This window comes from Dama dama, chromosome 20 (assembly GCF_033118175.1).
Source record: "Dama dama isolate Ldn47 chromosome 20, ASM3311817v1, whole genome shotgun sequence".
Classification (NCBI taxonomy): domain Eukaryota; kingdom Metazoa; phylum Chordata; class Mammalia; order Artiodactyla; family Cervidae; genus Dama; species Dama dama.
Window position 1 is genome coordinate 107,105,584 of NC_083700.1, and position 15,666 is coordinate 107,121,249.

A 15,666-nucleotide genomic window follows, 5' to 3' on the forward strand; every position below is an offset into this window, starting at 1 on the left:
CTGACTCTTTGCGACTCCATGGACTGCAGCATGCCAGGCTTCCCTGTCCATCATCAACTCCTGAGGCTACTCAGACTCATATCCATTGCGTCAGTGATGCCATCCAACCATCTCATCCTCTGTTGTCCCCTTCGCCTCCTGCCTTCAATCTTTCCAGCATCAGGGTCTTATCCAATGAGTTGGTCCATTGCATCAGGTGGCCAAAGTATTAGAATTTCAGCTTCAGCATCAGTCCTTCCAATGAATATTCAGGACTGATTTCCTTTAGGATAGACTGGTTGGATTTCCTTATAGTCCAAGGGACTCTCAAGAGTCTTCTCCAACACCACAGTTCAAAAGCATCAATTCTTCGACACTCAACTTCCTTTATATTCCAACTCTCACATTCATACGTGACTAATGGAAAAACCATAGCTTTAATTAGACAGACCTTTGTTGGTGAAGTAATGTCTCTGTTTTTTAATATGCTGTCTAGGCTGGTCACAGCTTTTCTTCCAAGGTGCAAGCATCTTTAAATTTCATGGCTGTAGTCACCATCTGCAGTGATTCTGGAGCCCTCCCCCCCAAAAATAATCTCTCACTGTTTCCATTGTTTCTCCATCTATTTGCCATGAAGTGATGGAACCAGATGCCATGATCTTAGTTTTCTGAATGTTGAGTTTTAAGCCAACTTTTTCACTCTCCTCTTTCACTTTCACCAAGAGGCTCTTTAGTTCTTCTTCACTCTCTGCCATAAGGGTGGTGTCATCTGCATATCTGAGGTTATTGATATTTCTCCCAGCAATCTTGATTCCAGCTTGTGCTGCATCCAGCCTGGCATTTCACATGATGTACTCTGCATATAAGTTAAATAAGCATTTTGAAAATACATAGCCTTGACGTACTTATTTCCTGATTTGGAACCAGTCTGTTGTTCCATGTCTAGTTCTAACTGTTGCTTCTTGACCTGCATACAGATTTCTCAGGAGACAGGTCAGGTGGTCTGGTATTTCCATCTCTTTAAGAATTTTCCACAGTTGTTGTGATCCATACAGTCAAAGGCTTTGGCATGGTCAATAAAGCAAAAGTAGATATTTTTCTTGAAGTCTCTTGCTTTTTCAACGATCCAACGGATGTCGGCAATTTGATCTCTGGTTCCTCTGCCTTTTCTAAATCCAGCTTGAACATCTGAACATTCTAAATCCAGCCTTCCTCTAGAAACTCTTAATTGTTATAAATATTAAGGCTTTGTCTGCTACATATATTGCAAAATTTTTCTCCTAGTCATTTGATTATTTTAAAAAATTTTTTACAGTATTTTTCAAGGGTAACTGTAATACAGTGGTTGAGAACATGGACCCTGGAACTAGGCTGCATGAGATCTAATCTGAGGCTCCACAATTTAGTAGCTGATCTTGAGCAAAGTATTTAATCTTGTTGAGCCTCAGTTTCATTATATGTAAAAGGGAAATGATAATAGTGCCTGCATCATAAGATTATTAGGGTGCATAAATGCATTAAGAGATATAAAATGCTTAGAACAGAAGCTAGACCAATAAAGTGACATATAAGTGCTGGTTATTATTATTTTTCAGGTGGAAAATTCTGTGTGTGTGTGTGTGTGTGTGTAGTCAGTCTTGGCTTCTTGATTTTCTTTTTTGTATAGAAAGGTTTCATGCCCTCCAAGGATTTAAAAATAAATGTTTTCCAATATTTCCTTGTATTATTTTTATAGATTGTTTTCTATGTTTAAAATCTATAACAACATACTAGGCATTGTGTTGGTTGCCATGGATACAAGGAGAAGCCAAGACTGAAGACCTGTTCCTTGCCCTCCTGGAGCTTATATTGTAGTGGAGTAATGGATGAAACCAAGAAACCAATGACTAAAAAGATAAATTAGATATGCATCAGGAAATAAACAAAAACATTATTAACTTTTCTACATATTTGAAATCTGTTACCTCCTCCACAGAAAGGTCTCTCCTCTTTGTAATGTAGTTTATACTTAGCATTAAGAAAGCAAATAGAAGAACAACAAAGACCTACTTTATAGCACAGGGAACTATATTCAATACCTTGAGATAAACCATAAAGTAAAAGAATATGAAAAAATATATAGGTATAACTGAGTCACATTGCTGTACAGCAGAAATTAACACAACATTGTAAGCCAACTATATTTCAATTGAGAAACAAACAAAAAAAATCAAGGACTGCCCTGGTGGTCCAGTGGCTAAGACTCCATGCTCTCAATGCAGGAAGCCCAGGTTCGATCCCTGGTTGGGGAACTAGATCCCACATGCTGCAATGAAGGCCCAGAGCAGCCAAATAAATAAAATAAATTTTTTAAAAAAGCAAATAGAAAAAAAAAAAGGGGGGGGGGTGGAGAAAGTAAGTCTGGCCCAGCAGCTTTTGGTAGACTTCATCCCTTTTGCTCCATCTTTTCTGGCCTATGTATTATCTCCATTGTTTTTTGTTGTAGTAAAGCTTCTTTGTAACCTTCAAAAGATTTTTTTCATTGAAATATAATTAACATATAACAGTATATTAATTTCATGTGCACATAATAATTTGATTTTTGTATCTATTGTGAGGTAGTGCTAGTGGTAAAGAACCTGCCTACCACTACAGGAGACATCAGAGACATGAGTTTCATCCCTGGGTTGGGAAGATTCCTTGGAGAAGGAAATAGCGACCCACTCCAGTATTCTTGCCCGGAGAATTTCATGGACAGAAGAGCCTAGCAGACTACAGTCCATGGGGTCACAAAGAATCGGACATGAATGAAGTGACTTTGAAAGAAAGTGAAAATGAAGTCGCTCAGTCATGTCCGATTCTTTTCGACCCCGTGGACTGTAGCCTACCATGCTCCTCTGTCCATGGGATTTTCCAGGCAAGAGTACTGGAATGGGTTGCCATTTCCTTCTTTAGAAGTGACTTTACACACACATTTATTGTGAAATGGCCACCACAATAAGTCTATCTAACATTCATTACCACACTTAGAATTTTTTTTCTTATGATGAGAACTTTTACCTTGTAACCTTTCTTTCTTTTTTTGACCTCACATTGAGGCTAGCTGTCGGGAGCCATTATGGGAGGTCCCGCCCGTGACAAGGTCATGAAGAAAATACCGGGCAGGCAAGGCCGTCCAGGACCCCATCCATGATGAGGTCATGAGGAAAGAACCTGACAGGCAAGGCCGTCTAGGATAAGGGACCCTCCAGGTTGGCCTCGGCCTCTACCTCACCCTGTATCCTCCCCCCTTTTTCTGCTGTTGTTCTTGTTTGTCCTGTTGCAGATTCTTGTGTTGCCTGCCAAGAGCTCTCCTGCTCCTCTTTCACTGAATGAAGACTAACTTAAAACCCTAATTAATAAATCTCCTGGACGCTGGTACCCTATGAAGGGGCCAGGGATGAAGGAAATGCTTCAATTCAAACCCTTTTGCTGGCATTCTGGCTTGTTTGATAAATATGTGCTCTCATTGCACAAAATGCTCATGATTGTTCTAAACATCCTAAGCACAGTACGCTAACAAAAGAAACTATTAAGCATAGGTCCCTCCGCGGGGTGAGAAAAGCCCCACAAATGTTATAGCCACATATACGCCCAATAAAAAATAGTTTAGATAGAGATTAGCTGGTGACTTCTTGCAGGTATTTAACTTTTGGACTAAGAGCCTGTTTTGTGCCATATCTGCTGTTTTTGCAATCCTTTGCATTTCTGTTCTGTGAAAATGTAATCCTATCTAGTTCCCTTGGAGATGACACCTAATAGAAAGAAAATAGATTAACCACAAAAAAGACAGGGTCGGCTACTGAAGTTGCTTAAAGTCGCACCAGGTGCAAACCATAAATTGTCAACAGGCCTGAAAGCCAAAAGATATTATACATAGAGATTAACCATAAAAAAAGGCCCTAATAGGCACAGAGCCCTTTGGGGGGTGAGGAAGCCCTATTAGAAAATACAAAAAATATTGATTTAAAAGTGGTTATTGGATCAACGTTTGATTGATGTTAATGTGCTGAGGTTGTGCAGTGGAAACTATTGTTAATATAGTTAAAGATATAGTAAAATAAGAGTTTAGCCCTAGTGTAAAAACAATAAGATAGTGCTCGCTTCGGCAGCACATATACTAAAATTGGAACGATACAGAGAAGATTAGCATGGCCCCTGCGCAAGGATGACACGCAAATTCGTGAAGCGTTCCATATTTTTTGACAACCAAAAAAAAAACAAAAAAAACAATAAGATAATTGTTAATTTTAACCAAGAGCGCTAAACAGGGGCTGTCTCATCAGAGCTGCAGAGTCTTTGTGTGTTAAACTTTTTAGATAAATTTAGCTGAGAATTTCTGCAAAAAGACTGACTTTTATGTTAACAGGATTGTATTTCTATTATGTTGCAATTTGCCGTACCATGAGACTGCCAATTTTCTGTTTTCTGCTAACCTCAAGGCCAAAAGATAATGTACAAAAAATCTATGGGAAAAGACTCTCATAAACAAAAAATACACAGAGCACACCTGGTTTTGTGAAGGACAAGCTGATGTAATGTTAAACTAAGTCTGTATGCTTATCTGCCCCTTAGAAATGTACCAACTTAGGGTATAAAGGCGATGGTAAAAAATAAAGCAACTGCCAGACTCTGCTGCACCTTCCTGGTCTGGTCTCTCTCTCTCTCTTTTTCTTTCTCTCTCTCTCTCTCTCCCTAGCAGACTTGGCCTTATCAAGGCCGGTCCTACGTGTCTCTCTCTCGCCGACGCCGTTCATCCTGAGGGTTCCCCTGGATCCTGCTGGGGCAGGACCCCGGCAGCTAGCCACTGCAGTGAAAACGCTGAGTCCTAACCACTGGACTGCCAAGGAATTCCCCCTTTCTTGTATCCTCTTGCCACGGTCCCATGGCTCGAAGGCGTTGGTGCAGACTCACAAAGAAATTACAAATACTGAAGAAGGATAAGAAGTAAAGAAAGGTGGGGACTGCCTCAAAAGGGACATCAGTGACTTTTTCAAAGTATCAGAAGCTGAATTTCAAGGCATTGAAACTCATCTTTTGTTTGTATGATTATGGATTCTGTGGATGCTTCTAATTCACAGGTCAGTCCTTTGTCTTCCTTTTGAGAGCTGCTTTTCATTCAACTCTGCTAACGATCTCATTTCCATAAATTGAAATCTCTTCAAACCTAGAAATGGAGCCACTTCAGTTTCATCAAAACAGAAGTTCTGACCTGGAGGGGTTCATTTCTCTTCTTTCAAGGGTAGAAGGTACTTGACTCTTGAAAGAACAAGCATTCAGGTGGCCAAGTAGGAGAATGGTAAAAGGTTTGTATGAATTTATGAATTGAGAATGATGGTTTGTCACAAAGTATCAGAGTGGCTGAGCATTTAAAGATCTAGAATACAAGTCCCAGTTGTCATCTATATATAACAGAGTTCAAATCTACTTTCTAGTAAAATCATAGACTATGTCTTTATAGCAGGTCTCATGTACTGTTCTATATGCTTTAAAATGTTCCCTTAATCCTCCTAATTCTAAAAATAAGTATCAATACCATTATTATCATCCCTGTATTACAGATAAGGAAATCTCCCTCAAGGCCTGGAGAGGTTAAGAGACTTGACAAACGCATGTAACTAGTGAGCAGCAGACGCAGGATTCAAACACACAGTCTGGTTTTAGAATTCTATGTACTGCTTAAAAGCTATGCTGACCTCTCAGGAGTGAGTTTTGTCTGTCCTGAAACATTGTTGGTTTTGTTGTTGTTTTTCTTTTATAAAAAAGGAATAATAAAAAAAAAAGAAACCGATTTCTTTTAAAAGACATACAAAAGACATCTAGGGTAGACAATTTCTTGTGAATTTTAAGAGAATGAGAAACAAGGGATAGAGCAATTTTCTTATGGAGTTGGACAAACCTTCCCAAGAAAAGATGCTAATATTTCAGATAAGAACTAAGAGTTTTGAACTTTTCCAAAATCACTCTTTCAGACTTGTGAGACTGAGGTAACTTTCTGAAAGAAAAAAAAAAAAAAAATTGAGTTTTTAAAATTTATCTATTTTGGCTGTGGGTGTGTGGGATCTTCAGTTTCCCAACCAGGGACTGAACTCAGGCCCCCTGCATTGGAAACATGGAGTCTTAACCACTGGTCTGCCAGGGAAGTCCCCTGAACATCTTTATAACTTTGTAAAAGACAATAAGGTAGAAGAGGCCATTCTCCCCTGAAGGGCAGTGGGAAGGCGATGGGAAAGGGAAAGGGGGTAACGGACACTGGCAGATGAGTCCCAGAATGATAACCCACAAGGGTTGGGAGAGGGTGACAGATCTAATCCAGTTTTGTGAATAAACTGGTCAGAATTTTAGCCCATTTCCTCCTAGCATCATCTCTTGCGTGACTGCTTCGTTTCCCCCCAAATAAACGGAGCCGATGGTCGAAAACAGAAGGCTGTTCGTGCAGTGGATTCCCCGGCTGCTTCAGAAGCATCCTATTCTCACTCCCGCGAGGATTCTCAAGAGGCAGCGGGCACAGCACGTGGTTCGGGGTCTAAATTCAGCAGCCGTGAAAAGGCCGTGGGGGAGGGATGGCAGGTGGGTAATGCAAGACCTGGGGAGGAGCTACCGAGCAACCTAGGGATCTGGCCTCCATGGGCACTCTGAGGAATCTCTCTCCGTTTGCCTGTCAGGCTTACTTTGCTGCTCATCTTTTATCCTCTGTCCAATAGGATTCGTGTTTATTTAAAGTCCCAGCCCTTGCAGTAGCCATTCACCAGGCCTGATGAATCTTGAGTCATATTGCCAGACTTGTTCTGGTTTAGAGAAGCCCCAGGCGGGGAGGAGGACGCGCTTACCAGGGTTTATTAGGGTATGTGAAGAGATGTTGCTGCCTGAAGTGGGGGAGTGAAGCTCCTGACCAGGCTTTCCCTCCTGAGAGGAGTGTTCCTTGAATTAACCCCAAGGAGAATGTATTTTCATCCATTATGGTAGAATAGCAGAGAAGACTTAATTAAGCTCAGTAATAACACATTAGACTCTTCTTCAGCTAAACACCCATTGTTTAGCCAGAGACATCATTGCATTACTTTACATTTATCTCATATCTCCTTACCTCATGAGAATTTTACAAATGAAGGAGACTTTAGGGTCCAGGTTTGCATTTTCATTTCTTTACTGTATTAGTGTAATTCAGTTTACAGTAGGAACTCAGATACTGAGCACCTAAAATTGGCCAGATTTTGGAGGGGGGGAGTATATTTTTTCTCACATTATTCTACTTAATCCTCACAACAATATTAGGAGGGAGTTACAGGTCACCCTTCTTTTGGGGATAAGGAAAGGGAAACTGTGAGCAAAGTAACTTACTAGGGACAAACAGCTTTATTCCCAAGGTTAGGATTCATATCCAGATCTATAAAAATTCCACAATGCATACTTTTTTCAATGTACTTTGCTTTATTTAACAGTCATGAAATATTCATAATGCATCTAAGATATGATTTCACAGGCTGAATTCACAGATAAAGGATGTAGTCTCAGACTTCAAAGAACTCACAGCCTTGTGGAGGTAATCTGCAAGTCAGCAGACCATAGAAATGCAATGCAGAGTGATCAAGCACAATGACAGACCCAGAACAGAGTGTTTAGGAACAAAAAACGAGCAAGTGACAGGCCCTGCCTGAGAAAGGCCAGGGAAGATGACCTTTAATCAACCAATGTCTGCTGCATTCAAGGTCGTGGAGCATGGGGATGCACAGGAATAACAGCCAAAATTTTGTAGTGGGCATTGTACTAAATATGCATTATCTATCTCATTTAATCCTTATAGCCTTGAGCCCGAGTTAAACTTTGAAAAACGGCAAAGGGAAATGGAGGCAGCCTCCTCCAGCTCTCTCCTGCCCATGGTACTAACTCTAGGCTGTTGGGAGAATATGAAAATCTTGAATAGTGGGACTTAACCTAGAGCAAAGGCCACATTCTGGGCTTGTCTGAGGGCAGGCAGATGAGACAAAGGCTCTTTGGCTGCTCATGCAGTTCCAGTGACTAGCAGGGGAGGGCCAGTACCCAAGCTGGCTTTCACTAGTGTCAAAAGTCCAGGAAGATATTGTGGTCTGAAATATTAAAATTCACTCCAGCTTGCCCCAGATACACCCCGGCAGTGTGTAGCATGCCTGCCAAAAACCAACCAGCCTTGATGATCTTGCCTGCTTTGTCCTACCCTTCTAGATCGTTCCTTTGCGTTCTGTTGGGGAAACGTCACTCAAGCTGTGCTTTCACTGTGCTCTTTACTCAATGAAGTACTCAAAGCCGAGAGGTTATTTTCAAAATTGTTCCTGTCTAACCAGGGTCACCACATAAGAGCCCAAGTTGGGTTCCCACAACTTAGATGTCACATAGATAATAACTAACTTCAATTGAGAACTTACCAGAAGCCAGACTCCATGTTAAGACTATGACCCACTTTACTTCATCCCGGGTGGTATTATTACCCTTATCCTTTTACAAATGAGGAAACTGAAGCTCAGAGAAGTTCAGAAACTTGCCTAGGGACAAATGACCTGAGATGGAACTGGAATGGAAACTTGAATCTGCTTCATTCCATAGCTGACCTATGCTACTTTCAGCATCTGAGAATGAAACTAGGAAATGTCAGCACATAATGGATGAGGCATCTACAGCCAATCTTTAACATGAGCTGTGGATCTGTAGCCGAGGTGACTTGGAAACACTCAAACCCATGAAAGGGAATTTGATTGGCTCCAGTGTAGTAGTATTCAGACTGGTAAGGTATACCAGTATACCAGGGTCCCCTTTAAGGAGGTAATTTAAAATTTGTCCTTTTGTAGTATATGATTTTTTTCTTTAGGTGACTTGAAGTTATTAAACAATTTATTTTAGATTAACAGATAATTAAAACTAGCACTAAACAGTTGTTTTTTATAAATTCTCAATAACACTCATAAAGTATTTTTTACATTTAGCTTCCCTTGTGGCTCAGCGGATAAAGAATCCACCTGCAATGCGGGAGACCTGGGTTCAATCCCTGGGTTGGGAAGATCCCCTGGAGAAGGGAAAGGCTACCCACTCCAATATTCTGGCCTGGAGAATTCCAAGGACTGTATAGCCCATGGGGTCCCAAAGAGTCGGACACGACTGAGCGACTTTCACTTTCACTTGGTAATGCATATTGTTTAATTCACTTTAAATTAATTAATCATGTAAGAAAAATATTATTTATCCACCGACACATGTTTTTTTTTTGCCACAAGGCATGTGGAATCTTAGTTTCCTGACCAGGGATTGAGCTGCGCCCCCTACAGTTTAAGTATGGAGTTTTAACCACTGGACCCACCAGAGAAGTTCCTCTCCCAACGCATTTAAAACAGGTATTTTAATCAGGTGTACTTAATGTGTGTTGAAATTTAAATGGAAATATAAATATATATTAAAAAGGACATTCATAACTTTGTGTTTGGAATTCTTACAGTTTATTTATAAATTTTTGCATCTTAAATTTCTAAAAAATCAACTCTTTTATAATGTGTTTCTAATTAGCGTTCTTAGAAAATATTATGTTTCTCAGAAATAAACGGAGACCTTTTGGGGCTATTATTTGTAAGCACTTTTCAAATAACATTTATGTAGGTAGTCGACATTCCCCCATAAATGAAAAACAAGCTCAGTTGAATATAGTTGTCCCTATGGGCAGGATACTGTAGTGTTTAAGGGTATGGAGATAGATTGCTTAGGTATAAATCTTGGTTCCACCGCTTGGTAAATTTGTGACTCTAAGTAAGAAATCTCTCAGTACTTCAATTGCCTCATTTCATTGTTTTTTAAAGATAGAGGGAAAAAAATTATAGGTATATCTTCCCTAGTGACTCAGATGCTAGAGACTCTGCCTGCAATTCAGGGGACCTGGCTTGCATCCCTGGGTTGGGAAGATCTGCTGGAGAAGGGAATGGCAACCTACTCCAGTATTCTTGCCTAGAGAGTCCCATGGACAGAGGAGCCTGATGGGCTACAGTCCTTAGGGTCGAAAAGAGTCAGATGCAACTGGCAACTAAGTACAAGCACACCTCGGAGATATTGCGGGCTTGGCTCCAGACCACTGCAATACACACAATACTGCAACAAAGTGAGTCACATGATTTCTCTGGTTTCCCAATGCATCTAAAAGTTATGTTCACACTAGTCTGTTGTCTATTAAGTGTGCAGTAGCATTATGTCTAAAATAAAGTACATTTTAATTTAAAAAATGCTAACTATCATCTGACAAGGCAGGGTTGCCACAAACCTTTAATCTGTGAAAAGCATAATAAAGTGAAGCACAATAAAATGAGGTATGCCTTATAAAGTTGAGAAAATTAAATGAGTTAATGCATGTAAAGCCCCATATACATAGAAGATATTTTATCTTTTCATTTTAGAAAATCCAGAAATTATGGAAAAACAGAGGCAACACCAGAGATCACCCTGTCTCAGTAACTTGATCGGCAGTGGCTAATCCTAGTGGTGCGTTTGTACAAAGTAAAAAAGCTGACCCTTCCTCAAAATACTTCACTGCCATCCGTCAGGAAGTTGTCAAAATGGGGGCACCATTTAATAATTACTCTGGGACATCAGGCATAAACCAAGAGTGTCAGGAGCAAAACAGGACATTTGGTTACATTGTCTACAGATGAAAATGTAGGATGTTTTCAATCTGAGGCTATTACTGATCATGTTGACATGAACAAAATTGCACATAAAGTTTTTTACTGTATTTAGAATTTAGGCTAGATTCCAGCGCTTAGCAGACATACAAAGGGTATTTGTTGAATAAAAATGAATGAATGAAAGAGGGGAAGGGAGCTTGGAGGAGAGGAACACTGAGATTGATGGAGGAGAAAGGAGAGGATGAATTTGCTAAATGGTATGCTACATTATTTTCCAAAAGGGTTGTATCAAAAGTGACTGTTTCAATTTGTGTTAATTTTTTAAATTTTAAATTATTTTTTATTTTATTGTTATTTTCAAAATTTTTGGCCATGTTACACGGCTTATGGGATCTTAGATCCCTGACCAGGGGTCAAACCTCTTCCAAATCTGTCAGTGGAAGCACAGAGTCCTAACCACTGGAAAGTCCACAATTTGTGTTAACTTAGATGAGAAATGGTATCTAATTTTTATCTGCATTTTTGAAATTATCAGTGAAGATGAATACTTTCCATATGTTTGTTCATTTATTTTGGCTATTTTTTACTGAGATCTTGGTGATTTTATAAAATTGTATAAATTACTTATATTAATATATTAAAGATGTTCACCACTTATAATTTTTCTTTGCAATTAAGTTTTTCAGTTTAACTTTTAATTTTTGTCTTTTTTTTTCACTTGGTGATTTCTAACCTTCATGCATAGAAATTTATTGATATTTTGTTTTTGTAATTTATTTGTATCATATTAAATCTTAGAAATTTCTCTTCCTGACAAAGATCTGATATTCATATACATTTTTTTCCTCATTATTTCTTTCAGGATTTGATTTAAAAGTGTATTTATCTCTTTAATCTACCTATCCAGAATTAGTTTGGTAATTTTTTCATAAACTAGTTATTTTAATACTATTTATTGACTATTCCTTTCTCATTGATCTCTGATGTTCTCTTGTGGTTAAAAATTCATATATATGGAACTGTATCTGAGCTATCTTCCTCCATTTGATAATTCTTTAAACTCTCAATTTTTTTGATGTTTAAAATCAATCCAGGAAAATAATATGAAAAATAATATATGTATATTATAACTCAATCATTTTGTTGTATACCAGAAATAACACAACCTTGTAAGTCAGCTATATTTCAGTTCAAAAAAATCAATCCAAGTGGTCAATTTATGGCTTCCCTGATAGCTCAGTTGGTAAAGAATCTGCCTGCAATGCAGGAGACTCTGGTTCAATTCCTGAGTCAGGAAGATCCACTGGAGAAGGGATCAGCTACTCATTCTAGTATTCTTGGGCTTTCCTGGTGGCTCAGCTTAGCTTCAGAGTGATGATACCGTCAAGTACCTGTGTGGAGAGGGCCTGGAAGGACATGTAAGTCCATTGTAGGGGTGAGAGGTGATCAAGGTCAGGTAGAACATCATAATCACTTCAAGCCAAGTCTCCTTCCTCTCCCCCAACCCATTAACAAGTAAACAGAGAGAGAAATAAATAAATAAACATTCTACCAACACAGCATGTTTTCCCTTAGCAAAGGAAAGCCATACTGAGTGAGATACTTTGGTTAATCCAATGTTTCTCTTATTGAGAGAGGCGATCTAGATTCTGATTAGATCTGCTGGAAGACTTACTCAGGTATTGAAACCAACCCTTACTATACGATATTTGCTTGAAGGTTCAGTAACAGAGTACTGGAGTTTCTGCAGCTGGCCGCTTTCCAAGGAGATGGAGGAAGTGGCATAGCCACTGAGACACCTAGTGGGGAGTATCTTTACTGCACTGTTAGAATTTGCCATTTGGGCCTACCTAGCTTCCAGTGTTTGGAGGAGGAAATGGCACCCCACTCCAGTGTTCTTGCCTGCAGAATCCCAGGGACAGAGGAGCCTGCTGGGCTGCCGTCTATGGGGTCGCAGAGTTGGACACGACTGAAGCGACTTAGCAACAGCAGCAGCAGCAGCTTCCAGTGTAGGAGAAGGCAATGGCACTCCACCCCAGTACTCTTGCCTGGAAAATCCCATGGATGGAGGAGCCTGGTAGGCTGTGGTCCATGGGGTCGCTAAGAGTCGGGCACGACTGAGCGACTTCACTTTCACTTTTCACTTTCAGGCATTGGAGAAGGAAATGGCAACCCACTCCAGTGTTCTTGCCTGGAGAATCCCAGGGACGGGGTCGCACAGAGTCGGACACGACTGAAGTGACTTAGCAGCAGCAGCAGCAGCAGCTTCCAGTGTTCTTGCCTGGAGAATCCCAGGGACGGTGGAGCCTGCTGGGCTGCCGTCTATGGGGTCGCAGAGTTGGACACGACTGAAGCGACTTCTCAGCAGCAGCAGCTTCTCAGGACAGAGGAGCCTGGTGGGCTACAGGCCATCGGGTCGCAAACAGTCAGACACAACTGAATGACTAACACTTTCTTTCACTTAGGAACCCCTTATTACTGGGAAGAGTGGGTTTGGGGACCTCAGGTGCCCTCTTTTCTGCTCTAAAATAACTTGAGGCCTCTATTGCGTTTGTGAAGCTACAGAGATAAATCTGTGCTGATAGATCTGGAAACTGAATAGCCTCTGCAAAGTTGGAACTACAAAGCTAATTAACACAAATTAAGCTGACCAACATGGCAACTCAGGCCCCGGGATACAGTTGAAGATGTAAATTTAGCCAATTCAATTAATATTCTTTCAGTTCAGTTCAGTTCAGTCGCTCAGTCGTGTCTGACTCTTTGCGACCCCATGAATCACAGCATGCCAGGCCTCCCTGTCCATCACAAACTCCTGGAGTTTACTCAAACACACGTCCATCGAGTTGGTGATGCCATCCAGCCATCTCATCCTCTGTCGCCCCCTTATTCTCCTGCCCGCAATCCCTCCCAGCATCAGGGTCTTTTCCAGTGAGTCAACTCTTCGCATCAGGTGGCCAAAGTACTGGAGTTTCAGCTTCAGCATCAGTCCTTCCAATGAACACCCAGGACTGATCTGCTTTAGGATGGACTGGTGGGATCTCCTTGCAGTCCAAGGGACTCTCAAGAGTCTTCTCCAACACCACAGTTCAAAAGCATCAATTTTTTGGCGCTCAGCTTTCTTCACAGTCCAGCTCTCACATCCATATATGACCACTGGAAAAACCATAGCCTTGACTAGATGGACCTTTGTTGGCAAAGTAATGTCTCTGCTTTTTAATATGCTATCTAGGTTGGTCATAACTTTCCTTCATTAGGGAGTGGCAATATGTTTTATCAAGCATATTATCTCCACCCCCTACTTTCTATGCCTCATAAAAAGTCAAACCAGAGAATTATTATACTTTTTATTATTGAAATTATAGTTTGAATTATAAGTTCATCCACATTCAGAGTATCATAGACTGAATATTGTTCTACATGCCATTCAGCATAATTTTCCACATATTTGAACTATGGAGTTGTGTTTAATATCAGAAATTAGTCATTTATGACTGGGGTCATTCTTCAATAGCTCAGAAAAGGGAGACTAATGGATTTGTTCATTCATTCATCCAAATATATGTTGAGTATCCACCACCAGGTTGCAGGGATTTGGTGGTTTAAGGAGAATCTCAGTCATTGCCCTCATTATCTTACAGACTAAAGAGTACAATTTAGAAAGTCTGTATAATAGAGTGAGATGAGTGTTATGAGAGTGAAAGTTCAGGATGCCAATCAAATGAAGCAACTTGGTCTTTCTTTGGGGTCACAGGAGGCCTTCAGGGAAGGGTAGGTAGAAGTTAAGTCTTAAAAGATGGGTAGGAGCTAACCAAAAAGTGGTAAGAAGGTAGCTAGAGAGAGATTATTTCAGGTGAGAGCAAGTTAAAAGAACTAAAAGGTAGCCAGTATGACTGCAGCAAAGAATGCAAGAGGGAGAGACAACTGGAGAGAAATGTGATGGGAATGGAGGTTCATCTTAGGAATTTAGGAGCTTATATTTTTTTTTCCTACAGGCAATATGAAGACAACAAGGGGTTTTAAAAAGAAGAGTAAGAAGCATCAGATTTACGTCTTTAAAAGATAATTTTGATTGCTACCTGGAAAATAGAAAGAAAGGGCAATAGTGACACCATTTTTAGGGCCCACTGCTTTGGGAGCATGGTAAACAAAATAAGTCAGAAAGAGAAAGACAAATACCATATGATATCACTTATATGTGGAATCTAAGTATGACACAAATCAACATGTCTATGAAACAAAAACAGAGTCAGGTATAGAGAGCAGACTGGTGGCAATGGGGGTGGGTGGTGGGTAGGGAGGAGGGGAGGGAAGGCATGGGTGTTGAAGATCAGCAGAGGCAAAGTATATACAGGCTGGAAGAACAACAAGGTCCTACTGTGCACGCTCAGTCTCTCAACCGCGTCCGACTCTGCAACCAGTGAACTGCAGCCTGCCAGGCTCCTCTGTCCATGGGATTTTTCTGGCAAGAATACTGGTGTAGGCTGCTATTTCCTTTTCCAGAGGGATATTCTCATCCCAGGGCTTGAACTCACCTTTCCTGTGTCTCCTGCATTGCAGGCAGATTCTTTACCCATTGAGCTATCTGGGGAGCCCCTACTGTGTAGCACAAGGAACTATATTCAGTCTTCTGTGACAAACCATAATGGAAAAGAATATGAAAGGGAATAAATATATGTATATATATGTACAATTGTTGTACAGCAGAAATTAACACAACATTGTAAATAAACTATACATCAATAAAATTTCTTAAAAAAATAAGAGCCATTACTAACCTTGCCTCTTTGAAAATACACTAACCAGACATTCGTTACTGAAGTCAATTTGTCTTCTGGCCTATAACATTCAAGAGCTTCTGATTTTTTTCAAAACAATAACTAGTATTTATTGAGCACTTAACAACTATAATAACACTTCACCTAATCTTCACAACTTCCCTAAGGAGTGTGTCAGAAAAGGACAGAACCTTGGGACAAGGCCCTGGAGATGGAACCAGAGCCTTAAAATGTTATGCTTCATTCATTCATTTAGCATA

The 15,666-nt window shown here is 40.2% G+C and overlaps 1 non-coding gene across 1 annotated transcript; it reads left to right on the top strand.

Annotated features, from left to right (window-relative positions):
- The first annotated feature begins 4,093 nt into the window (after positions 1-4,093).
- On the top strand, positions 4,094-4,200 carry LOC133041731 (U6 spliceosomal RNA). The gene has a single exon (XR_009689308.1). It is a non-coding gene; the product is annotated as a U6 spliceosomal RNA (small nuclear RNA).
- Positions 4,201-15,666: the final 11,466 nt, after the last annotated feature.